General features: G+C 42.5%; 1 long non-coding RNA gene across 13 annotated transcripts in view; it reads left to right on the top strand.

The window, feature by feature from the left end:
* Positions 1–25,789, top strand: part of LOC125281962 (uncharacterized) — a 96,678-nt gene that overhangs the window by 46,903 nt on the left and 23,986 nt on the right. For 10 of the 13 annotated variants that reach the window (XR_008959556.1, XR_008959566.1, XR_008959564.1 and 7 more), the window contains 2 exons: positions 17,210–17,258; positions 21,684–21,825. This is a non-coding gene — a long non-coding RNA (uncharacterized LOC125281962). The remainder of the gene's footprint in view (positions 1–17,209; positions 17,259–21,683; positions 21,826–25,789) is intronic. The other 3 variants (XR_008959567.1, XR_008959565.1, XR_008959557.1) reach the window with 1 other exon arrangement.

Genomic DNA, 25,789 nt, shown 5'->3' with positions numbered 1-25,789 from the left:
GGACCAAACACCTGTGCTGTCTGTAGTGTTTTGAGGGGCTGAGAAAAGGACACCTTGTTTCTTCTAGATGTCTTTTTTATTCTTAAAATGAGGAAAAAGCATCTGATTTAGGACACGTAGTCTTAATGTGTCTGTCACTTGAAGAAATATGACATAAAAGAATTCATTTTATATGTGAGAATTTTAAATAAAGATCTTGCTCATGAGATTGAAAGTTGCCAATTATTTCTATTTGTACTCTGCGAAGTACCTCTGAGGAAACACACACACACACACACACACACACACACACACACATGGTTTTGCCAAGTTATTCACAGTCTCGGATTCCTTGAGAGTTACACTATCTTGTTCAGTTTGGAATGAAATGTAAATTAATTACTTACTGTTAAGAGGGATTAGTTTTAGTTTTCAAGACTTTTGAAAGTGAAGTGTGGTGTCCTTGGTAAACTGCAGCGTCTCCTCCCTGTAGTAAAATCTCATGCACACACAGGTTGTGTTGTGCAGAGTTCTTAGTAGTGACTGATTAACACCTACTGCAGGGACATTTTTGATAGAGGAAAGTTGAACAGTATTTTAAAGCATTTGATGCTCTGGGACTTTTTCTGTGCTAGAGAATTCAAACTTTTGTCCTCGGTCTGCAGGATTAAGTTCGCTCCATTTTGTAAAGGCAGAATCAATTAAACCTAGATCAGTTTGGCTTCTTAGAGATGCACAGTACATTGTTACCATTCTGCGAAAGTAGTTCGTTTTCAAGGCTCTGTAATTGTGGTTTCACTTTAAGGTGCAGTATCTTATTTTGAGGAACTTTCTTTTTTCATTTCATTGAGCTCATTATGACTTCAGTTTTGTACCATAGAGAGGTTCTTTGATATTAGGTTGTTTTTTGTGGATGCATTTGTTTGTGGAATGACCCAGTGTACTTTATTTTTGCAATCTTTATCCGTAGGGACTACGTTTTTGTCAATGTGTCTGAAGAATTCTAGTCATGTCTAACGTAAACTAACGCTAACAACTGTGGTGTAAAGACTTTAAACAGTTCATTAAGGTCCTAGTTCCTGACACGTAATATACACTATTTATTTGCTACTTAAAAGTCTATGTAGAAAAAATGGCCTCCTGATCTGAAAGACAGGAATTAGCCAAGATCAAGAAAACTATTTGAAGGAAATGAATGGACATTATTGTTGTATTTTTATTTGCATATTTATGTAATACTCTTGCTTTTCACCTGTTTCGTCTTCAAGCGATAATAAAGATGTTCTTTTTTACATACAAAGATGATACCATTGATCTGGATTTGCAGCCTGTGGCTGCATCACTTTGGCTGGTTACTTAGCCTGTCTTTGAACCTCGGTTTCTTTACACTGTCAAATGGGTATGGTAATGTCTACCTTGTAAAGGTTATTCCAAGTATAATGTATAAACTACTTCAGCTTTCAGCAGGCATGTAAAGTTTCCTCTGCCATTGCTTGCATCCCATCATTAATAGGATAGGACAAATTTTGATAGGTACTTTCCCACACCACCCTTTATATTTTGATAATTGCTATGAATTTGTTCTCTCTTTATAGAAATTAGTCTGTGTTTAAGACAATCGGCTGAGAGATACACATTCATGGTAATGGCTCCAGTTAGAACTTGCTTAGCTACTTTAATCTGGCTACCTATTGTAGATTGGCCTGAAATTATTAACTTTATTTGACAAGGAGGGAGACTGAGGCACAGACAGACCTTACATGGGGCCAAGCTACGGACTAAATGGCCTATATGTATTGTGTTAATTACAGGTAGAACAAAGAGCTATTAGGTCCCCTGACTTCCATTTCTCCCTGCATAGTTGAAATCATCAATGGAAGAATAAATGAGTAAATAAAACAAACCAGAAACCAAAAAAAATTCTGTGCATTGCTATCTTGCTCCAGCAAAGATTACATGCTTAATTAAAAGTTGGGTACCCACTACAAATCCCCATATAGAAATGGTATTGATGTAGCAAGAAGAATTGATGTAATAGTAAGCATATAGTATGGTATGTAATTAGATAGTGGCTTATATGTTGGACTCCATTATAGGGTTTCAAGGGATCAAAAAAGATCATTAAGAATGGCACAAACAGAAGGGCGTCTTGAAGGAGTTTTACTCGTGCTGGTCCCTGAAGGATGGCTAGACTACTGAGCCACATGTGTAACTTACAATTTTTTAGTAGCCCCATTTAAAAAAGTAAAAAGAAACAGGTGAAATTAATTTTAATAATACATTTTATTTAATCCTGCAGATCTAATCTGTATCATATTAACAGGTAATCAATACAGGATATTAATATATTTTACGTTCTGTTTTTCATGCCAAGTCTTTGAAATCCAGTGTGTTTTGTACACTTATAGCACGTCTCATTTCAAACTACCTACTTTTTAAGAGCTCAGTGTCTATATGTGGCTAGTAGCTGCACACTGGACAGAGCAAAGTTAGAATTTGGGAGGGGCAGCAGGAAGACAGTTCAGGCAAGGGGAGATGGGAGCTGGTAGTGGAAATACACGTGGCAACGATGTAGAAAGGTGAGGAACACCAGGCTGCTCCTCCTCCAGTCCAGTGAGGGAGTCACAAGGTGATGTTGGTCATGAGATGCAGTGTGAGAATTCTTGCCCCGAGGGCGTTCACAGTGTCAGATGCGTGACTAGAGTGCTATGTAGGCCAGGGGTAGGGGCAGGAGAATGAGTTGGACTGGGGGATCTTGGTGGGGGGAGAGGAGTGGTGGCCGGACGGGCAGAAGCTGAGGCAGTTTGGGGGCCAGATCAGAAAAGGTCTCGTTTGTCTGAGTTGGAAGCTTGTATCTTACCTTGCAGGTGAGAGGGCCCGCTTGAAGAACTCTTAGTAGGTCAAATGATAAGATTTGAGAGCTGCCTGCCTGTTAGCAAGGCCAGGAAATTGGATTGGGGGGTGACGGGACAGGTGACACTACTGGCAGCAAGGGAAGAGACAAATGAGGAAGGTCTGAACTAAGGTGCTCCATGAATGGAGGGGGGGGTGCGATTTCAAAGGACCAATGCAGCAGGAGCTAGTGGTTGCCTAAGTGAAATAATGAAAGAGGTTTGTAGAAGCCAGGCGAGGAGTGATCAGTCTGAAGCAGAAGAGATCTGGGATAAGAGGCCATGGTCCAGGCAAATCAAGTGACATCGGGCTTGGGCCAAATATTTGGAGACACAGAAGAGAGAACAGTTTCTCACAAATACTCTCTATATATTGACAGAGTAAAATGGAACATTTTGGTATATTTCCTTTAAAGCATCTGCTGCTTTAGGTAGGGACAAGTTCAATGACAATTTTAAATGTTGCCATTTAAACTTATTTTATTATTAGCATGTTCCTCTCATTTTTTTCCCCTCTCATTTTTATTAACTACAAACATTTGTCGAAATTGTGTACCGTAAGTTAGCTTACCCTTTCCTGGATTGTTAAATTGTTTCCTTCCTTTCTCTCTTTCTTTTGTACTTTTTTCTCTGATATGAATAATACCACTCAAAACATCTTGGGAAGCAGCTTTTTCTATATTTTGTGTTATTTCCTTAGGACAGATTCCATTGAAGTCAAATGGCTGGGTTTGAACGTGTTTCTGACTTGATTCACTGTGCTCTTTCCTAAGTGTTGCTCCCAATGAGCCTGCCAGCAGCAAGGATTGAGACGACCGTTTCCACTGTAGTCCGAGTGGCAATAAACACATTCGTGTAATTTGATAATTGGCGGTAGGCATTTTGGAGAACGGGAGTGTCAGGGAGAGGGCCAGAGGAGTTAGGAGGAGATCCTGGCTAATGATAGGGGAAGGTGAATTTGGTGTTAGGGGTGTTGAGTTTGAGAAAAGGGCAAGATCCAAGTGGACACGTCTAGGAGGTTGTTGGACATGGGGTGTGGAACTTAATAAAAGGATAGAAAGCTGTGGTATGGTTGTTTATTGTCATCATGGTTCCATCAAATCTTCCCACAACCTCTGATGCAGGTCGTGTTCCTACCCTCAACCTGTAGATGAGAAACTGAGGCCCAGCGAGCGTAACTACTTGGCTGTGAGCACCCAGTCGGTAAGTGGCCGAGCTGGGATTCCTGATTATAAAGCCCATGTTATGCCTCTGCTAGTTATCTGACTCAAAAGTATATTTGTATATCAGAAAATATATTTACCCACCTCAGTGAATGTTAATATGTAAACAAAAGCCCTAGAGTTTTTGCGTGTCTCCCAAAAATGTTGCTTTGACTTGTGCTGCTCTCTTCCTGGTCTGTTTTACTAGATTCTTCTAGGGAGACTTGAGGCTATATTCGATTTCAGCATGGCAGAAGATAAAAAGACTCCTTTTGTGTTTTGCTGTTCATTGGCCTCTCTGTGGCCTTGGCGGGCCTAGCAGGTGGTAAAATATTTGCATGGACGTTAGTGCCAAAGGACCTTGTACAACCAGAGCAGAGCCCGAGGTGTCATTTCGGGCTCCTCAGCCAGTCTTATTTTGTCTCTCTCATTCAGCCTTGTTTGAAGCAAAGTCATTTTGCCATAAGGCTCCCTTTGCTAATTTTTCATCCATTACTGACGTTTTATATCTGTAGCTTCTAAGATGTAAGATGAACTTTGGACACAGATATGTGTATCACACATACACCAATCCCTGCCTCGAGGGCTCGGGGATGTCTGGAGTTCTGAAGAGAGGTGAACCTAGGATAAAAGTCCAGTCGAGCTCAGATGGTTTGTTTGGGACAACTGAAAATGGTTGACTTGCTCCTTTTATTCTGGGAAAACAGCTAATTGATCGGCCCAGAATATTTTGACGTAAACTTTTGTAATTTGTATTTTTATTTTGCTTGTAAGTGCTTTACTTGCAGTTGGGCATAAATACTTTTACTGGCTGTTTAGAGTACTGATCTTTCCATAGATAAAACTGTAGAGAATTGTTTATTTAAAAAACGGACTCTCAAAATAGCAAATTGATTCAATTTAAGTTTTTAAATTATGCTTTAAAGGAGGAATATGTTATTGTACTGTAAAATTAATAATCTATAAATGTGGTAGACAACTATGCTGTCTTTGGATTTTAAAAAAGTTTCAGTTCCACAGACATTTTTTTCAAGAGTGTATGAGTGAGTGCGTGTGTGTGTCTGTGTCTGTCTGTCTGTTTGCTCAGGAGGGCTGTGTGTTCAGAGATGAATAAGGCAGAAGCCCGGGACCTCTGGTTTAATAGGAGAGGTAGACACAGAAGCAACTACATTTCCCATGAAGGTGTTAGTGCCTCGGTGGAGCGGGTGAAACCGTAGAGGTGGCCACACGCACGGTGCAGAGGAGGCACAGCAGAGAGGCCTCTTGGAGAGCCGCCAGTGCTTTTTCCTGAGGGAGATGAGGTCCGAGGTGGGTTTGGAATGACGAATACGGGGTTTTCCCAGTGGACAAGTCGGGGACGAAGGGACTGCAGAGAGAGGAACTTTTGTGAAGGTCATGGTGTGGCCACCATGGAGTTACGTGTATAAAATGACTTTTATCCTGTGATGTGTGTAGATGTTGGGAACCGGGAAGATGTAGGTAGAGAATAGGAGCCAAATCTGACGTGTCCCCTTGGTGAGTGGCCCGAAAGTGTCAGACTCCCTGATTTTGAAACATGGGTCCCGGGAAAGTGAGAGCTTCCTTCCTTTTGGATTGCAAACCCTGAGGGTGTAGCACGGGCTGCCAGCGTTCATCTTTCCCCAGAGTAGAGGGAACCTACTGCAAATCAAATTCATAATCAGAGGGAAGTGGGGCAGAGAGATGGAGGGTGAGACGAGCGCACTGGACCTGTGTGAGCTGAGAGGTTCCCCATGTCTGTGCCATCTCCACCCCTGAGCGTCTCGGTCGCAGGTGCCAGTAACTCCCTGTTTTTGCTTTAGTTAGCTTGAGTCCTATTTCTGGGTCATGGGATGGAAAGAATACAGATTAATATGCCTGAAAGAGAGGGGGAAATCCCAGATCAAGGATGGGTGGGTGAGTGCATATGTGTGGATATGCTTTTCATATTTTTTAAGAGCTGAGCAAATTTCAGTGTATATATACGTAGAAGAAGGAACTAATAAAAGAGCAAAATTGAAGAAACAGTGCAGAGAAAGGGAATACAAATGGAGAAAGGCGGGGTCTTCAGTGGGATCAAGAGTGTGGGACGGGAGATCAGGCTTGACAAGAGGGACACTGCTTCCGCTAAGGCCACTTGGAGGAGTTAAGAATGGGGTCCTAGATGTGGAGGGAGTCCTCACACCATGGCTTGTGTTTTCTCTGAGAAGGTAAGAGGTAGAGTCAACCAACTGCTGAGCCAGTTTTCTTGCTGGTGAGGTGATAGGAACTGAGGATGTCTTGTTCCCTCTCCTGTGCCATGCATCCCCTCATAAATGCATTTAACTTATGCATTCAGTACTGGGCCAGAAGCCGGGGAATGTATATATATAAAACGAGGACAGTTCAGGTAGTGCACATATTGTCTGGCCTTCCGCACAGTGACCATGTGTCCCAGAGTGCAGCAGGTGGGCCCAGGGAAGTGCTGTGTTCTCAGTGGTCTTCTTTCTTTCGTGTCTCTCAACTGTGGGACCATCTGTCCTACTGGGTGTGGCTCTAGTGGTTAGGGGTAACTTTGATCTTCTCCATTTTTGCCGTGAATGCAGTTTAACCTCACGTAAGATGTGCTTTTGCAAAATGTTTTCTAATATTCTCATTGGATCAATCTGCTGCCTTAAGCTACCAGTTCAGAAAGGACTTACCTTTTAGATTCTTAGGCTTTGTTTCTGACTTAGTTCTGAATGCCCATTTCAAGTTTTTAACTGTGATTTTTACAAAAGAGATATTTCATAACCATTTTTATGTCTTTTATATTTTTTTAGAAACTGAAACCACATCTGAGAGATATTTTAAAAGTAGTTGTAATTTTTAACAGTAAATACGTAATTTCGCTATTGCAACCACGGTTTAGCTTAAAAGATAAGGAGCCCTTTGATGTTGTCTTGTGTTTGATTTTAAGTGATGGCACATATTCACTGAACTTCAACCATGGTTTGAAGGACACATAGGTACTAGTGACATTGCCTGTGCCCAAGCGTGGGAGCCGTGAGAATGTGCCACTCAGGTCTCTGCTGTGGGGATCATGACTGACTAATAGCTCCGGCTGCTGCCCTCTGGATTCACCACCAAAGCTTAGCCAAAGCTAGGCTTCTCTCGGGTTACTTGCAGTTACTGAGCAAGCAGGAGTACTAATGTGGTCCACTCATGCAAGAGCCACATGCCTCTGAAGGGTGACTTTGGCTTAAGGACTCCACATAGGTGTGGTCAAGACCTTCTCAGGACTGAGTTGGAGTCTGAGACTCTTCCTCCCCAACCCTCCTTCCATCCCCCTCTCCTTCGCTGGGGGTCAGACCTGCACTGTGGTTGAATCCTCTCCAGGCCTTCTCAGGTCTCTCCCCTTTCCCTTCACAGGCAGTTCCCCCAGTCAGTCTCCTACATGTGTAATCCTGTCTTGGTGTCTACTTCTCAGAGAGCCCAAAGTGACACACCGTCCCTTTCCCAGAAGGTGTTGCCCATCCTACCGTCTAAAACCCTTCCGGGAGACAGCACGAGCACACTCCATCTTCCACATAAACTCGATCTATCCCTCCGCCCTGAAGTGCTATTTCCTCAGAATTCCCACAGCATTTGGAACTTTGCGTTTGGCGTTGATGGCCTTTGGCTTTGTGTCTGCAGGATATCACCTACTAGTTGATAAATACACTGAGAACATGAAGAGCTTCTTGTTCATCTTGATTCCTTTTGGTAACATACTTCCTTATTTGTAATCGTAGTAATTAGCATTTAATCAGCACTCTCCAGGTGCCAAACACTGCCAGAAATACTTTTACATGGATTAACTCATGTAATCCTCCCAAATGGGATCGGTAATATTATTATCCTCATTTTACAGATGAGACACAGAGAGGATAAGAATCTTGTTCAAGGTTATGCAGCTGGTAAGTGACAGAGTCAGGACTTGAACCCAGGCAGCTGGCTCCAGAGTTCCCTAGTTCATTTAGCAGTTATTTTTTATCCAGACAGAATAGGTGCCAGGGGCTATACACAGTGTTGGGGATGCCAGAACTTGCAATCCAAGTCTAGAATAAATAACTATTAAAAAAGCAAACAAACCCAAAATGTGATTTCCAAATAGACGGGTGTAAGTCTGTGGGGGAGTAGCAGCCACCTGATGTTTTGAAAATTTTCTAAAAGCTTTCCTGCACCAAAGATTGTTTTCACAAGCCAGATGTTCCCGTCATTAGTGATTTGAGACCGAGAATTAAGGCCTCTTGAAGGAGCCCCCTAACCTTCTCCCTTGTGTACGTGCACTCATTATCAGACCTACCGTCTGATCCCGAGGGGAACAGCTGTGAGAAAGGACTATTTGTGTGGACAAAAGGGAGAAGAGGTTGGGAAAAGAGGTCCGGGGAGAGGGGCAGCCGGACCAGAGGGCTGTGGGTAAGGATAGCCTTGGGTGAGGCTTCTTTCATGGAAACAAAATTGCAGAGACACTATTGTAAAATTTTAAATATGCAGAAACCGAAACTGAGTCACTATCCCCCCAAAAGGACTGGTTATAAGTAGTAAAAATTCTTTCAATGAGATCTTTGATAGTGTTTTTAAGACAGCATAGAAGAGAGGGGAACAGATGACATATGTTGCTTCGTTACAACTTTTTAAAGGGATTAACGTGTTTTATTTATGTCTGGTCATACTTCTGGAACAAACAGTGTAGACCTCTATTTTCCATGGACTTCATATCTGGTAAGATAAGGATGTGTTTGGGTTAGTTCGGCTGATGTAGTAGAACTTATGCTGAATTTTGGGGTAGAAGTAAAATATCACCTCGTGTGTGTGTGTGTGTGTGTGTGTGTGTGTGTGTGTGTGTGTGTCAGGTTGCAGCTATTTATTTTGGAAAGAATGGTTCCATTCCTCTCTTCCCGCTCCTTAAATAAATATGTACCCAAACAGACACATCATTTTAACCGAAGTAAGTAAATAACGAACTGGAAAAATATTTGAAATTTATAGGAGAGGATGTAGTTATAACCTCAGTACATAGAGAGCTCCTACATATTAATAGGAGAAATTAGAACAGATGTTTAAAATATACATATATATGTCACAAATGAAGAAATGACAAGAACCAATGTTTTAAATGTCACTTCAGTTATCTAGGATATATAAACTTACAAATAAAAAAGTATCTACCGATGATTTTAGCAAAGTTGCTGTTGTGTGTTTCTTCCCTTAATGATTCCTCCCGGTTATCTGTATTTGCTTTCCAATACACCTTTGATAGGATTCTGATTTGGTATGATCTCTCTGGAAAGTAATTTGTTGGTATGTGCCAATGGTCTTAAAAAATGTACATATCATTTGACTTAATTTCCTTTTGTAGGAAATGATGATAGGTTTACTTAAAGGCGATTAAGAAATGCATTGCAGCATTGTTTTCACGTTTAAAATTTTGTTTATTGAGGTAAATTTCACATACTATAAAATTAATCATTTTCAAGTGAACAATTCAGTGGCATTCAGAACATTTGCAGTGCTGTGTAATCACCCCACCTCTGTCTAGGTCCAGAACAGTTTATCACTCCAACAGAAAACCCTGTACCCATTAAGCAGTCTCTCATTCCCTCCTCCCTCCAGCCCCTGGCAACCAGCTCTGTGTGTTTAACCAGCTGAGGTTTTTTTTTCCTCCTAAAAATCATTCTGCTCCACCAGGGTGATAGTACAATAGACCCTTGAACAACGGGTTTGAACTGCATGGGTCGACTTCTATGTGGATTTTTTTTTTTGATAATAACAGTACAGGACTGTAAATGTATTTTATCTTCCTTATGATTTTCTTAATAACCTTTTCTTTTCTCTAGCTTACTTTATTGTAAGAATACAGCATATCATGTGCATATTACATACATACAAAATATGTGTTAATTGTATATGTTATTGGTGAGGCTTCTGGTGAACAGTAGGCTGTTATGAGTTAAGTTTTGGGGGAGTCAAAAGTTGCATGCAGGGAGTAGATAGCCCCAATCCTTGCATTGTTCAAGGGTCAGCTGTATATGTTGAGCATATTTATATGAGTGAGGACTCTTGGTTGCAAGTGGCAGAAACTCAAACTAACTTAAAAGGGGGAGATTTAATGATACACACAACTACTGTAGGGGAACATTTGGCTTTAAGTACATATGACTGTTGATAGGGATGTAAGTGGAGTCCAGGACACTCACCCATTCTCACCTCCACTCTCTTTTTTGACCTCCCTCTTGGTGAAAAATACTCCTTCCACTCTTGGTTCTATGTCCATTTGTTTCCTTTCTGTGGTTTTCCTTCGTTCTCAGGCTGACTCTTCCAGGTGCAGGAGAGATGGTCCCTGAAAGCTAGTGACCCTTGAGAAGAGTGTGGCTGCTCTAGGGCCCCAGGTCCTGAGACCATGCTGATTGGCTTTACTTGGGTCATGGGCCCATTCCCGTGGGAGATGGGGTACTCTGCTTGGCCGGCCTGGATATCATTTGCCCGTTCCTAGAAATGGAATCTCATTCTGGCTCGTATATTCCTGAGAAAGTGGTTCTGGAAAGGCATTCTGATACATTCCCACACAAAATAGTACTGCTCGTATCTCTGCTCATGCCCATGTATATATCACAAGGGCATTGACTTTTGTGTTGATAATCCTCGGGCATTGAGAAAACTTTACATGACGTTTTATAAGTTCTACTTAAGACTGTGGGAGTTATATTTGAGGATTTATCGAATTTGAGGGGAGTAAGGGTTTTCCTTGTAATAAATGGATTTACCACTCTTTGAATTCTATCTGTGTTAGTATACATTTTTTTAAGTCATTCCACAGGTAGGTACTGAGGGTTTGCTGTGTGCCAAATAAACCTCCAGTTTAATGAGCTTTTCATTCATTCGGGCAGATGGACAATAAATAACAAGTAAATGTATAATTTCAGGTAATGATTATAGAAAAATGAAGCTTGATGGGGTATGTGTACGCTGGTCTAGGCAGCAGGGTCAGGGAAGACCTCTCTGAAAAGGGGTTAGAGTCAAGATCGGGTTAAGCAGGGAATAGCTTGGTGATTATTTATGGGGTGGTGTTCCAAACAGAGGGAACAGTAAGTGCAAAGGCTCTGAGTCATAAATAGGCTTGAGAATCTAATGGAAGTCAGTAGAGTTGGAGGAGTTGTGGGTGGGGGAGGAAAGGGTAGGACCAGGTGGGGCTTGTAGGTCTCATTGAGGATTTGGGATTTTTCTCTAACTAAGGTGAGATGGGGAGCCCCAGGGGGAGGACAAGCAAGGGAGTGACCTGAGTTGAACTTCAGGACCTTTCTTTGTAAAGCCTTTCTTTTCTTTTGGCTTACTTTATAAAACGTGTGATCCTTTGCCCCAATTCTTAGCAGTGACTGGAGACAGAAAAGGGAAGAGGTAAGAGAAAGAAGTGGTGCTGGACAAGCGAAATGAGTAGCTGTGGAAGCCGTGGCAGAAGCAGGTTTTGCAGAAGGTGGGCACATGTGGCCCGTGTCTGTCCTTATTGTGGCAGCAAGCAGTGATAAGACAGGCTGGGAACACTGCCGGCCATGGGACAGGAAAGCTAGACTGCTGTGGGGCCATGTAGCGGGGCCCACACAGCAGCCCAAGCTTGTAACAGTATGGAGGTGGACTTGCTGTGTTTCCCCAAATTTCAGTAAGAGGCAAGAAGCAGATATATTAGAGAGTACCCCTGGGATGGCTGGGTGGCTCAGTTGGTTAAGCGTCTGACTCTTGATTTCAGCTCAGGTCATGATCTCAGGATTGTGAGATTGAGCCCCGCATGGGCTCTGTGCTGGGCTCCTGCATAAGATTCTCTCTCTCAGTCTCCCTCTGCTCCTGCTCTCCACCCCCCCCTCCCCGGTGTGCACACAGTTTCTCTTTGTCTTAAAAAAAAAAAAAAAAAAGTACCCCTGATTTTGACAAAACGTGGAGATAGATCTGCCAGTTGCCAGAAAAGAATGAGCACAGGAAAATGTTGATTGGTCAGGGTCATATTAATTTATCTATATCATGATTGCAAAGAGAAGCCAGTGGTTGGCTCAATTTCAGGAACCGACCAAATTAAGGCCCCATTTGTACTTTATATTGTGTTTCTTTTTTTTTTTTTTTAGATTTTATTTATTTATGTGACAGAGAGACAGCCAGCGAGAGAGGGAACACAGCAGGGGAGTGAGAGAGGAAGCAGCAGGCTCCCAGGGGAGGAGCCCGATGTGGGACTCGATCCCGGAAGACCGGGATCACGCCCTGAGCCGAAGGCAGACGCTTTAACGACTGCGCTACCCAGGCGCCCCTATATTGTGTTTCTTAATGGAAAGACCTGAGGGAGTCTTGATCTCTGGCTCAGTGTAACTTGAAGAGATGTGATTTTTATCTCTTATATACCTGTGTAAAATATTCCTTGAAAAATCAAGCCAGTAATGTCACACTGCACAGTCTGCTCTGTATTTAGGTGACAGGATAGTGTAGCCTGGGGAGCTAGACTGGGTTTGGATCCTGGTGCTGTTCTCCCAGCTGTTGCTCCTTGGTCAAGTGACTTCACCTCTCTCTGACTCAGCTTTCTCCTGTCAGCCTCAAACAGGTTAACATGTATCCTGGGATTTCAGGACAGAGTATGGCACATAATATGTGCTCAGTAAATATTAGCTGCCGTCATCACCTTCTTATTTGTTTTATGTAGTCTATTTTGGAAATCCTTACATGTTAGCACACTTATTTCTACCTCAGTCTTATTTATAAAAAAATCTTTCTTTTACTTGAGTAGAGTTGACACACAGTATCACGTTAGTTTCCGATGTACAACGTAGTGATTTGCTCATCACAAGCGTAGCTGCCATCTGTCACCGTACAGCACTATTACAGTAGTACTGACTGTATTCAATATGCTGTGCCTTTCATCCCCGTGACTCGTTCATTCCATAACTGGAAGCCTGTACTACACTCCCCATCCCCATTTCACCCATCCCTCTACCCCCTTCCTTCTTACAACCATCAGTTCGTTCTCTGTATTTATAGGTTTGATTCTGCTTTTTGTTTGCTTGCTTATTCACTTGTTTTGTTTTTTTTAGATTACACATGTGAGTGAAATCATACAGCACTTGTCTTTCTCTGACTTATTTCGCTTAGCATAATACCGTCTAGGTACTTCCATGCTGTTATAAATATCAAGATCTCGTACTTTTTTATGGTATGGAGTAATATACCCTCGTATGTATGTACCACTTCTTCTTCTGTTGGTGGACACTTGGGCTGCTTCCATATCTCAGCTTTAAGTAATGCTGCCGTGGGCATAGGGATGCACATAGGCTTTCAGAATGTTGAGTCTGGTTCATAAACTGCCACAACAGTCGTGGGAACTCTGGAGGGGAGCCAGGTTCGGGAGGTAGGAGGATGAGTGCAGCTTTGGGCAGTCTGAGTTGTGGTGCCCGTGGGACACCCCAGATGTGGGTTCTGGCTGGGCAGTAAAAATGTAGGAATGGGAGCGTGGGAGAAGAGAGGTGCAATCATGCTGTTGCCAAGGGATGTGTTCTTCATAGAGTGACAGTTAAGGATTTGGGGTAACTGCTTCTTTTATTGGGCAGATAAAGAGGAAAGATAAAGGAGCAGTGTGTGAAGCTGGGAAGGGGCTTCGATGCCAGGAAAGCAGTTTGTCACAGAAAGCCAGAGAAGAGTGAATTTCAAGGAATGAAATGTTGGCAACGTTTAAGAATGCAAAAGTTGTGGGGCAGCTGGATTAGGAAGTGGTAGTGCATCAAGGAGCTTGTCACTGAGCACTGAAAGAAAAATCTAGGTGAGTGGGGGGATCCTAAGCCAGCAGAGAGATGGAGTGAGTGGGGGTGAGACTGGAGGCTACACACAAGAATACCCTTTTAGAAAGTGTGATGGTGAAGACAGGGGACTGTAACTCAAGGCGTAGCGTGGTCAGGGGAGGGCTTTACAGGCTGCATTTACTGTTTGCAGGCTGACTAAACGGAGATAACTGATGGTGCACGATGGTGGGGATGTGGGCTGATGTAGGGTCAGGTATACAGAAGAGGATGCAGAGAGGAATGTATGGGTGTCCTGACTGCTTCTGCAGAACCTAAGGCAGACATCAGGCATGGAGGGGAAGGAACGTGGTGCGAGGCGCTGTGGTGGTCTCGGACACAGACCAGATGGCTCAGAGTCTGACAGAATGCTCCGGCTTCTAGACGGTCATCAATCAAATACGGGCACGTGCCCAAGGATGCCAACAAGGGGTTTTGTTTTTTGTTTTTCAATGAATTGCTCAGTTTTTTCCCCTGTGAGTTATAAATTGACGTAAATCTTGAGCTTAATTTTTTTCCAAATTGGTAGAAAATTCAAATAGGAAACAATCTGACTTTTACCCTGTTTCCTAGTTTTGCTCCACTTAACTTTTTTTCACAGGTGTGTAGAGGAAAAAAGTGTGATATTATGGGTAATCAAAATAGCAAAGAAAGATATTAGAATCCCTTTTTTAAGAAAAAGCCTTAAACCATGGGGCGCCTGGGTGGCACAGCAGTTGGACATCTGCCTTCGGCTCAGGGCGTGATCCCGGCGTTATGGGATCGAGCCCCACATCAGGCTCTTCTGCTGGAAGCCTGCTTCTTCCTCTCCCACTCCCCCTGCTTGTGTTCCCTCTCTCGCTGGCTGTCTATATCTCTGTCGAATAAATAAATAAAATCTTTAAAAAAAAAAGAAAAAGAAAAAGCCTTAAACCAAAAAACCCCATTTGAAAGCTCCTCTGTCCCTCCTTCTTTCCCCTTTTGCTCTTTCTGTCCTTTTAGAAAAAAATGTAGTTGTTGAAGAGTGTATCAGTTAGTTTGTGCTGCATAACGGATTGCATTACAAACCATCCCAAAGCTAAGTGCCGTAATAAAACAACCAGTCATTTTGCTTACAATTTTCTGGGTTTCTTGGGCAGTTCTGGTTTAGGCTTGCACATGCCTCTCACATCGGCTGGTGGTAGATGGCCTCATTTACGTGTCTCGTGGTTGGCATGCTGTTGACCAGGGCACTCCATGCTTGCAGGCTATCTTGAGCTCCTTTCGATGTTGGCCATAGGGTTCCAAGCTTAGCTGGTGCCTAAGGTTTTTCAAACTCATGCTTGCTTCACGTTTGTTAATGTCCCATTGACCAGAACAAGTTCCGTGCCTCTCTGATGCACATAGAGAAATAGACATCTCTTGCTAGGAGAGGAAAACTCTGCATTCTTGCAGTCTACTACGAAGAATCATCATGAAGAACCAATAAAACTAGGATTGAGATTTTAAAGTTTCTTTCTTTTAATACAATTTGTGTTTTGATTGGAATACCAGGAAGAAAATATAGCAAAACAACAGAAAGAAGGAAAATGTTTGCTGTGAATCATGAAATCATCTTATGATAACGTCAGCCTTCCGTTATTTAGGCCAAAACCCGAGTTTATTGGCTCTACCTTCAAATACATCCAGAGTCATTGGCCTCTTCTCACTGCCTGTGCTGGTATTGCTGGTGCTCCCATTATCCTCACGCAGATTATTGCAGTTATTCTCAGAAATGGTCTTCCCCTTTCCACACTTGTGACCTACACCCCCCCCCCCAGTCCCTGCCAGAGTCTCTTCAGAAGAGCAGCTGGAGTGATGCTTTAAAAATATGACTCTGCACCCTCAAATAGCTTCCCAGTTGTGGAACTCATTACGATGGCCTCAAGCCCCACCTACCTGCCAGCCTTTACCCTACCCGCTTTCTAACCTCACCTGTAGCAATTCTCCCCCTTCGTTGTAGACTCAAGGGCCTTCTCGCTGTTTCCTGACCATGCCAGACTTGCTCAGCCATAAGGAGTTTGCACTGTCCAATCCCTCTGCCCGGAACAAATTTCTCCCAAATGTCCATATGGCTTATTTCTTTACCCCCAAATGTCCATGTGTTTCTCTTCCTTACCTGTTGCAGATCTTTGCTCGGATGTCATCTTATCAGCAAGGTGTACTTCCCTGGTCAGAATTGAATACTGCCTGTTTGGGCACTCCCCATTAGCCTTTCCTCTTGGTTTTCTCATTTACTGAATGCCTCCTACTGCCAGAATATAAGCTTCCTCAGGGCATGGTTTTTTGTGTTTTGTATCACTCCTGTATCCTCAGGGCCTGGAAGAATCTCTGACACAGAGACATTCTTTCGTATTTGTTCAATGAATGAATGCCATCTTACCTTACTTCCTAGAGCTGTGGGCATTCCGTTAGATCAGGGGTCCACAACTTAGAACTGGCTGCTCGTTTTGACAAATAAGTTGTTGGACACAGCCATACCAGTGCATTTATGTTACCCATGGCTGCTTTTGCACCATCGTGGCAGCGTTAAATGATTACAAGAGGGGCCTAAAACATACACTCCCTGGCCCTTTGCAGAAAAGGTTACCACTTCCCAAGTTAGAGGCTGAATGACAAGCCCTTAGCGCAGGGCCCCCGGCAGAGAGACTGGACAATAAATGCAACTGGCTGCTGTAGGTTTTGTATTTTCTCTTATTGTCACTATCGAAAGAACAGTGCACGTGACCTGAAGACATGCGTGGCTTTTCAGTTATGACTGCTCTGTGCCTCTTCACATCAAAAAAGCTAGAACTCTTTCTTTGCATCTGCTGTGCATTCCTTCATAATTTGAGCTCATAAGTAATTGAGAAACAAATAAATTGCATTCCACAGGTTGACAGTGATTTGGGAAACGTGGAGGCTGTGGTTAAACAGCTAGTGAAGAATGGCTCTGCTAGGTGTGGACTCAGGTGCTGTGGCTTGGGTGTTTATCTACATTCCCAACAGGGGTTCCACGCTACCTCCTGGTAGTTTTTGAATAAATGAGTGTGTGTTCAAGCTTCAGTGTTTTCAAGATAACGTAATTTTTTTTTAAAGATTTTATTTATTTATTCGACAGAGATAGAGACAGCCAACGAGAGAGGGAACACAGGCAGGGGGAGTGGGAGAGGAAGAAGCAGGGTCATAGCGGAAGAGCCCGATGTGGGGCTCGATCCCAGAACACCGGGATCACGCCCTGAGCCGAAGGCAGACGCCTAACCGCCGTGCCACCCAGGCGCCCCCAAGATAACATAATTTTTAATATCTTAAAATGTACACATTGTCATGATAACTAATTTTTTTTTATACATTCTAGGGAATAAGAAGTCAGAAAGGGAGGAGCTGGACTCCATCCTCTTTTTGAGGTAAGTTTTTGTTAAATTCATTTAGCTTTTGAGATTCTTGTTGAAAATGTGGTACTTTAGCTCTTTAATTTTACTTGAGGACATAAAAAATGATGGACATGTATTTCCTTCCTTCCACTTTTAAAAACAGTGCTGCAAAGAATATTCTTGTGATTTTTAATTTTTTTGCAAACATATGGGAGAATTTTTCCTGTATGGTTACCTAGATGTGAAGTTCTTAGATGGAAATGTATCCACATTAAACTACTGATATGACCAAATTGAAGGTCATATAAATTTATATGGAAACTTTTATGGAAGTTGTGTGTAAATTTCCCTAAGCAACACTGGCGATGATTTTTTGTGTGTGTATATATGCCAACTGACATGTTGAAAACCCACTGTTTTTAATATGTTGTTCCTGACTACTAGTGAGATTGCAATCTTTGTATGTGTCTGTGTGTCCGTGTGTGATCACATATTCTTTTCAAAGTTGGAACAGTGTGTTTGGGTGTGGTTCTTGGTCTATTAAGCTTACAGTCTCTCTTGTCCACATGTATTAGACAAGCGGCCAGATTACTGATACCTTGAGAGCTACACTAGAACTAAATTGTAGGTTCTGCAAGTTAATTGTTGGTTATCTAGAAATTATTCATGGTTTGAAGAGACATGTGCTTAGGCTGGTGTGCGATCAACTTTATGACGATAAAAGGAAGGCCTAATGTATATTTGTTGCAGAGCTGGCTGGAGGGAGAGGCCAGGGGAGAAAGCTCTCCAGGGGCTTTTTGGGTTTGTGGAATAAAACAGATCTGAAGACCTCCTGCCCAGTACTTGGCTCCTGGCTGGCCCTCAGTGACTGTGGTTCCCCTTTCTCTCCTTAAAGGGCTGTACTCCTTCCCCAGAGTAAGAGACATTGATTCACTGTTTATGTTATGGTGGTTATTGTGTTTCCTGTGGTAACCCTGCTGTGAATGAAATTTGTACAGAGGAGCTGTCTTTACCAGGAGCTTTAATTAAGCCTGTCACTTAAATATGTATCCATCATTTGTTTGAACTGTCCCATTAATTTAAATTGTCTGGTTTATGTAGCAGTTGAACATTTACTAAAGAATCTATAACATATATGCAAGTTATGAGGCATAGTTCTAAAGCCCCTTCTCTTGACACCGTCCCCCCCCCCTCATTTTAAGAAGTAGAAGCTACTTCTCCTTGATCCTGTTCTTTTTCTCCTCTGAAGGCAGCCGCTCCTCTGCATTATGCCGTTACCCTTCTTTTTTAAAAATGGTTTTTTACCACAAGTACTCGTATCCCTAAACAATGCATTGTGCAGTTTTGTTTGGTTTTGAGTATAATAAAAATGGTCTCACGTGGTGCATAATCATCTGTGGCTTGCTGTTCACATTCAACGGTATTTCTGAGATTTATCCCTGTTTGTGAGTTTAGCTCAAGTTCATTCATTCCATTCCCACTGCTGGATTAAGTGAATATGTATGATTTATTTAATTCCAGCGTATTGTCTGCAGATTTTTTGTTTGTGTGTTTTCTTGGTGGACAGTCATTGTCTGTGAATAATGACAAGCTTGCCAGTCTTTTCTTGTCTTACACTGCTGGCCCGGCCCTCCAGTACGTGGGTAAATAGACACAACAAAGACGGTCATCCTGCTTCTGATTTAAAGTGTTCTGTTTTTTTTAATATAATATTTTTTTATTATATTACGTTAGTCACCATACAGTACATCCCTGGTTTTTGATGTAAAGTTCGATGATTCATTAGTTGCATATACACCCAGTGCACCATGCAATACGTGCCCTCCTTACTACCCATCACCAGCCTACCCCATTCCCTACCTCCCTTCCCTCTGAAGCCCTCAGTTTGTTTCTCATAGTCCATAGTCTCTCATGCTTCATTCCCCCTTCTGATCACCCCCCCTTCTTTATCCCTTTCTTCTCCTACCGATCTTCCTAGTTCTTATGTTCCATAGATGAGAGAAACCATATGATAATTGTCTTTCTCTGCTTGACTTATTTCACTTAGCATTATCTCCTCCAGTGCCGTCCATGTTGCAGCAAATGTTGAGAAATCGTTCTTTCTGATAGCTGAGTAATATTCCATTGTATATATGGACCACCTCTTCTTAATCCAGTCATCTGTTGAAGGGCATCTCGGCTCCTTCCACGATTTAGCTATTGTGGACAGTGCTGCTATGAACATTGGGGTGCATATGGCCCTTCTCTTCACTATGTCTGTATCTTTGGGGTAGATACCCAGTAGTGCAATGGCTGGATTATAGGGTAGCTCAATTTTTAACTTTTTAAGGGACCTCCACACTGTTTTCCAAAGTGACTGTACCAACTTGCATTCCCACCAACAATGTAGGAGGGATCCCCTTTCTCCACATCCTCTCCAACATTTCTTGCTTCCTGCCTTGTCAGTTTTTGCCATTCTGACTGGCGTAAGGTGGTATCTCAGTGTGGTTTTGATTTGAATTTCCCTGATTGCTAAAGATTTTGAACATTTTTTCATGTGTCTATTAGCCATTTGTATGTCCTCATTGGAAAAGTGTCTATTCATATCATCTGCCCATTTTTTGATTTGATTATTGGCTTCCCGTGTATTGAGTTTGAGCAGTTCTTTGTAGATCTTGGATACTAGTCTTTGATCTGGAGTGTCATTTGCAAATACCTTCTCCCATTCCGTGGGCTGCCTCTTAGTTTTTTTGACTGTTTCCTTGGCTGTGCAGAAGCTTTTTGTCTTGATGAAGTCCCACAAGTTCATTTGTTCTTTTGTTTCTCTTGCCCTTGGAGATGTGTTAATGCATGGAATACACTTAGAATGTACTCTGTGAACTTCATGGACTTAACGACATAAAAATAAATGTAAACTGCAAATACGGAGAAACGAACACGGGACAATCTCGTCTAGCCATTTATATCCTTTCGTTTAGGTCCCATCTCAGACATTTTACTTCAGCCATTTTCCATGAGGCGACTTTGATCAAACAAAATGTTCTCATTCTGTGCCCACTTGGAAGCTTACAATCAGAATATTCCAAAACACGAACAGTTTTTTCAAAAGTTACTATCTGAGGTCACTTATTAAGACTTTATATTCTTTGACAAATTGTTAAATGGAACAACATTTTAAAATTCTATTTCATCTGCTTTAATTTTAATTCACTGATTTTTAATTTCAGAATCAACTTTTTATGCCAATGGCTTGAAGTTTTTAACCCCTAGTATAACCTACTGGCTTTCGGTTCTGCTGTTTTCAGTTTTGTTTACGTGACATTCTTTTTACCACGTCCCATTTCCTGATGCTCTCTATGAATATTAAAATATTTTTTTGCTCCAGTTGTTTTGATGCATTTGACATACAGAACTGTGTATGTTGAAGATACCTGGCGTAATGATGTTCCTTTCGTATACTGTGAAACGATCACCAGAATAAATTCCGTCCGCCGCCATCATCTCTAGAGATACAAAAATGAAGTAAAAAGAAAAGAAAGATAGGTTTTTTTTGTGATGAGAACTCTCAGAACTTGCTCTTTTCACACCTCTCAAATACACCATAGAGCAGTAATGAACTGGTTTCCCAGCGATCATGTCATCCCGAGGGCCCTGTACGCTGGAGACACTCATCAGTCCTAACCTTAGTGTGGCTGATGGTGAGTAGCATTAGCAGACCTTACAGGTTGAAATGACTCTTGAAGTTACATTGAGGAATTCCTCGGTTTGCCATTATCCTGAATAGAAATCTTTATTTCATAGATGGGTTCAAAGGAGGAATTACTCCCTGCTCATATTCACAGTAAAGTCTTACGGACATTAGAATTGGAAGAATCAGAGCCTATTTTATATGAAATGATGACAGGAGAAATTTACTGAAGTGGTGGAAACAGGAATGGAAGGGAGGGGACAAATGTTGGCAATAGCAAGAAGTAGAGACACGTGGTGCGTCGAGTGTTTTCGTGGCTGTTAATGAGATTTAAATCCACCATCCTGAACTACTGTTTATTGTCCTCATGATGATTGTTTCATGAGTGGACATTCATCTGCTCACCCAGGCTCTTTTTGGCCAGCTCTGTATTTTCATGCAGCATTCATGGAAGGACAGTAGTGGCCTCCTGGGAGTATTAATGGCAGCCATGTGAGTCCTGTGAGTTTTCAAGAAACTTGGCAGTTAGGGCCACTGATTTATTAATGCATATCACTTGACTGCCCAATGACAGGTACTTGATCTTAGGCTGACCAAAGCAGAATTTGAAAGAGAGGGAGAGGGGGCGTCATGGACATTTGTACCGTATTTCGAAGCCCTTCATGCGCAGTGGCCTGGAGTACAGTGTGAGCAGGTTCCAACGGAGCAGCAGATGTATTTCAATAGCGGCCATTTTTAAAAAGTCCTTTTAACTTTGGTGAAAGAGCTCTCCTTTTTTCCCCACTCTGCAGCAGAGATATATCCAGAAGAAATCACTCCTCTCCTGCCAGCCATATGAGGGGAAAAGATCACTGAGGACCAAACACGCTTTTTTCTTCAGATACTGTTGAAATATATGGTTATTCACGTAAGAGCAGAATCATGGATAATTCGGTAATGGTCTTACTCTTGATGGGAAAGAGAAGACATTGCTTCTTTTCTTCCTGCTTATCCATATTTTGTATCTTTGCTTTTTCCTTGAGGTGATTCTTTGTGATACTTTGCTAGAAATAGAATATGTGTCAGTTCACATCAGCAAAGACCTGGCATACATACCATTTTGTGTGAGTGTGTATGTAAAGGAAAAAAATTCAGTTCTCCATCGCTTTCATATTATTACCACATTCACAGAGAGCACTTTGCTTCTAGCACTTACGGTGAGTAAATGTTTGGGTTTTCCCCTCACCAGACAACTCTGCAACACCAGCTGGATGTCCTGTAGTTTAACTCAGCTTTGACGCTGTCTGCCTTGAGATGGCGTCAGATCCCACAGGTTAAGGGCTCAGTTCCATGAGACTGTTCCATCACATTCAGGTGCTAGTCACAAGTAGGAGGGCCCCAGGTTACCCACAGCTTCTGAACAACTTGACTAAAAATCAGAGGTTCCCACAACTCCTCCTCAGCTTTGACTGATTTGCTAGAGTGGCTCAGGGAACTCTGGGAAACATTTGTTTTCATTGACCATCTTATTAAAGGATATGATAAAGGATACAGATGAATAGCCAGATGCAGAGACACAAGGGGTACAGTCTGGGAGGGTCCCAAGCACAGGAATGTCTGTTCCTGTGGAGCTGTCACCCTCCCGGTACGTGGATATGTTCACTCACCTGGAAGCTCCCTGAAACCCCTGCTACTGTGATTTTTATGGAGGCTTCCTCACATAGACATGGTCCACTTCCAGCCCCTCTCCCCTGTCTGGAGGAATGGAGGGGTCGGGATGGGGGTGCCGAAAATTCTAAGTTCTAATCGTGGCGTGGTCTTCCTGGTGACCAGCCCTCTCACTCAGGAGCCATCTGGGAGCCCACGAAACCTCTACGAGTTGTGTTATTAAAACAAAAGAGCTCCTCGTGCGCTTATCACTTAGGAAATTACAAGGGTTTTAGGGGCCCTATGCCAGGAAGTGGGGCAGAGACCCATATATATTTTGTATTCCTTCATAGTATATTCATCTACTCTTGCCTCTTTTCTTCTTCCTGACCCCTAATCCTATGCTAGCAAGGCAGGATCGGGGAGGAGGCAGGCCTAGAAGCTGAATGGGCAGATCAGGAATAGGCAGGGCAGGCCGGAAGATGGGGCAAAAGCATATGGAGGTATCTCTTTGTGCCACCAGCCCAGACCAACTTGATGTCACATGTTCCTTTCTCTGATGTTTACCAACTGAATATGGAGTTATGATCATTAGTTCATGATTTCAGTAGGTGATCCCTTTCCCCTAGTCTACATTTCTGATGTGGTTCAAAAACAAACTACTGAATTCTTTTCTCTCAGCCAACACTTCTGTCTCTGAGTTCTTCCTGGGAACTCTGTCCAGTCTCTGTGTCCTCCACAAGCAAGTTTGTTGATGTTATAATCTTTGCTCAGTCCACTTCCTCTCCTGAGACTCACTTCTACCTGCCCCTTCCCTGTCACTGCTGAGAAGGGGAGTCAAGTCTAGTGGTCAAGTCCAGAGGAAGGACACTTTAGTGTTTTAGGTGATCTGACAATGACTGCCCCTGCTTCATGATCTCTCTCTTCCCCTAATGTTTTCTTCCTTCTTTCCTCCTCCCTTTCTTCTTGCCAGTTTTCTTTAGGGGTCTGTTTCTCTCTGCTGTCCCTCAAGATTCAGTCCTTGCCTCCCTTTCTGACTACTCTTTCCTGTTGGGTAATCTTGTCTGCTCTCCTCTCCCATTTCCTTTATCCAGCACCAGAAACACAAGGACTCCAAAATCCCGAGAGCAGACTGGAGTATTCTCTTGTCCTCTAGAAGCTGTGTATTTTGGCCCTACTGGCCCATTGCACCTGCATTTCAGACTCCACCTGTTCAGAAGTGGTAGAGTATTCCATCTGTCCCCGGAAATTGGCAGGGAGTATCGAGAAGTTGAATGTGTTGGGGCACTTGGGTCTCATTCTAGATGTGTCACTAATGAACTGTGCAACCTCAGATATGACATAATCCCCAGAATCCCACTGGAGGAAGGATGCCGGTGATAGAGGGTGAGGATTTTTATGTAGACTGTGAACCCCCTGAATAGTGTGCAGACTTGTATGTGCATGTCCATCCCACACTTCTTCCCTCCCTTCTCTCTACTGAGTCCTCAGAGCAGAGTTTCTCTCTTGGCTCAGCCCGGAGAACTGCTGCCAGGTTGCTGACATGGAGCCCCTCTGGCCCAGGGGCAGCCAAAGCCCCTCATCCTTTGACCTTAGATGTTGCACAGTTGTTTCCACTTTCTAAGTGGGCTACGGCGTGAAGGAGGTCGGGAAGCTCTGCTTTAGAGTACTCTGTGTGCTAACCAGTATTAGGAACCTGTGACAGGGGCACCTGGGTGGCTCAGTCGTTAAGCATCTGCCTTCAGCTCAGGGCGTGATCCCAGAGTCCTGGGATCAAGTCCCATATCAGCCTCCTCCACTGGGAGCCTGCCTCTTTCTCTCCCACTCCCCTGCTTGTGTTCCCTCTCTCTCTGCCTGTCTCTCTGTCAAATAAATAAATAAATAATCTAAAAAAAGAGAAGAAAAGGAAAAAAGAACCTGGGACAGGTGTAGCTGGACTGGCAGGCCTGGCTTATCTTAGCCTGTGAATTCCTTTTAATAAAGACAGTGCACTTTTCAAGTTTCTGTAGCTTTGCCTTCTGATGATGATTTTTCACGTACCCATGTAACATTGTGTGAAATTCTTGTGAGGGATTATTTCCTTAATTCCTGTTTACTATAAATGGCCCTTTTTGAGTTAAAAAAAATAGAGATTACATCTGACTAAATATTTTAAGGGCAGAAAGAATGTTAAATCATTATAGAGAGGTGGAAAAAAATACAGGCGTGATGAGTAGAGCAAGTTTAAAAACATGATATCTTTGGGTGATTTTTTTTTAATTCTCAGTAAAAATGTCTTTAACATAGTTAACTACTTTGTTTTAAGGTATTCATTCTTGTCATCATTTGAGTTTTAAGATATGATTTCAGGCGCGCCTGGGTGGCACAGCGGTTAAGCGTCTGCCTTCGGCTCAGGGCGTGATCCCGGTGTTATGGGATCGAGCCCCACATCAGGCTCTTCCGCTATGAGCCTGCTTCTTCCTCTCCCACTCCCCCTGCTTGTGTTCTCTCTCTCGCTGGCTGTCTCTATCTCTGTCGAATAAATAAATAAAATCTTTAAAAAAAAAAGATATGATTTCATTACATGATTGTCAAGATTATTTGTCACCATAATTTGTCACGCTTGTTTTTTTATTTAGGATAGGAATTTTAATAAGATAACAGCATTTCAGTTTAGTAGACATTAAGTTGAAATGTAAATGTACGTATGTTCTTTCCCACATATTATCCAAAGGCTGCAAGCTTGGAGTGGAAGAATAAGGAGAATCAAGATACTGGTTTTAAATTTCTTTTTACATTGTTTCGAAAGTATTATCTTCCTCATTTATTTCCATCATTTACTAAGTTAAACAAACATCCACAAACCTGTACTTGGGAAGTACTGATTGGGCCATGTGTAGAGGATGTCCACAGGGACAAAACAAAGTGACCTTTGTTTATTTTTAAGTAAGATAGTCATTTTATTCTTATATTTAATGGTCACTTTATTATGAGAAGTTTAAGGGTTCCTAATAAACGATTTTACCTGTTTGTACAAACTACCTATTTGTAGCTGAGCTCATAGTAGTAAAGGGGAACTGTGGCTCCTGTACTCAGAAAGAGTTCAACACGTGTCATGATTTTTTTTGGCGTAATTATATTTCAAATCTTTGAATGTTAAAATAAAGTTTCCTTAAGTCTTCTCTTCCAGGTGGTGGGGTATGGTGACCCCAGACCTTGCTCAGTGGCGAGGCAGGCCAGCCTGGGCCACGCAGCTGCCCATAGTAGGCCTTTCTTTTATCTTGGATCTTTC

The sequence above is a fragment of the Ursus arctos genome, unplaced genomic scaffold (assembly GCF_023065955.2).
Source record: "Ursus arctos isolate Adak ecotype North America unplaced genomic scaffold, UrsArc2.0 scaffold_16, whole genome shotgun sequence".
NCBI classification, from domain to species: domain Eukaryota; kingdom Metazoa; phylum Chordata; class Mammalia; order Carnivora; family Ursidae; genus Ursus; species Ursus arctos.
This window is presented reverse-complemented; position numbering and strand designations above follow the sequence as displayed.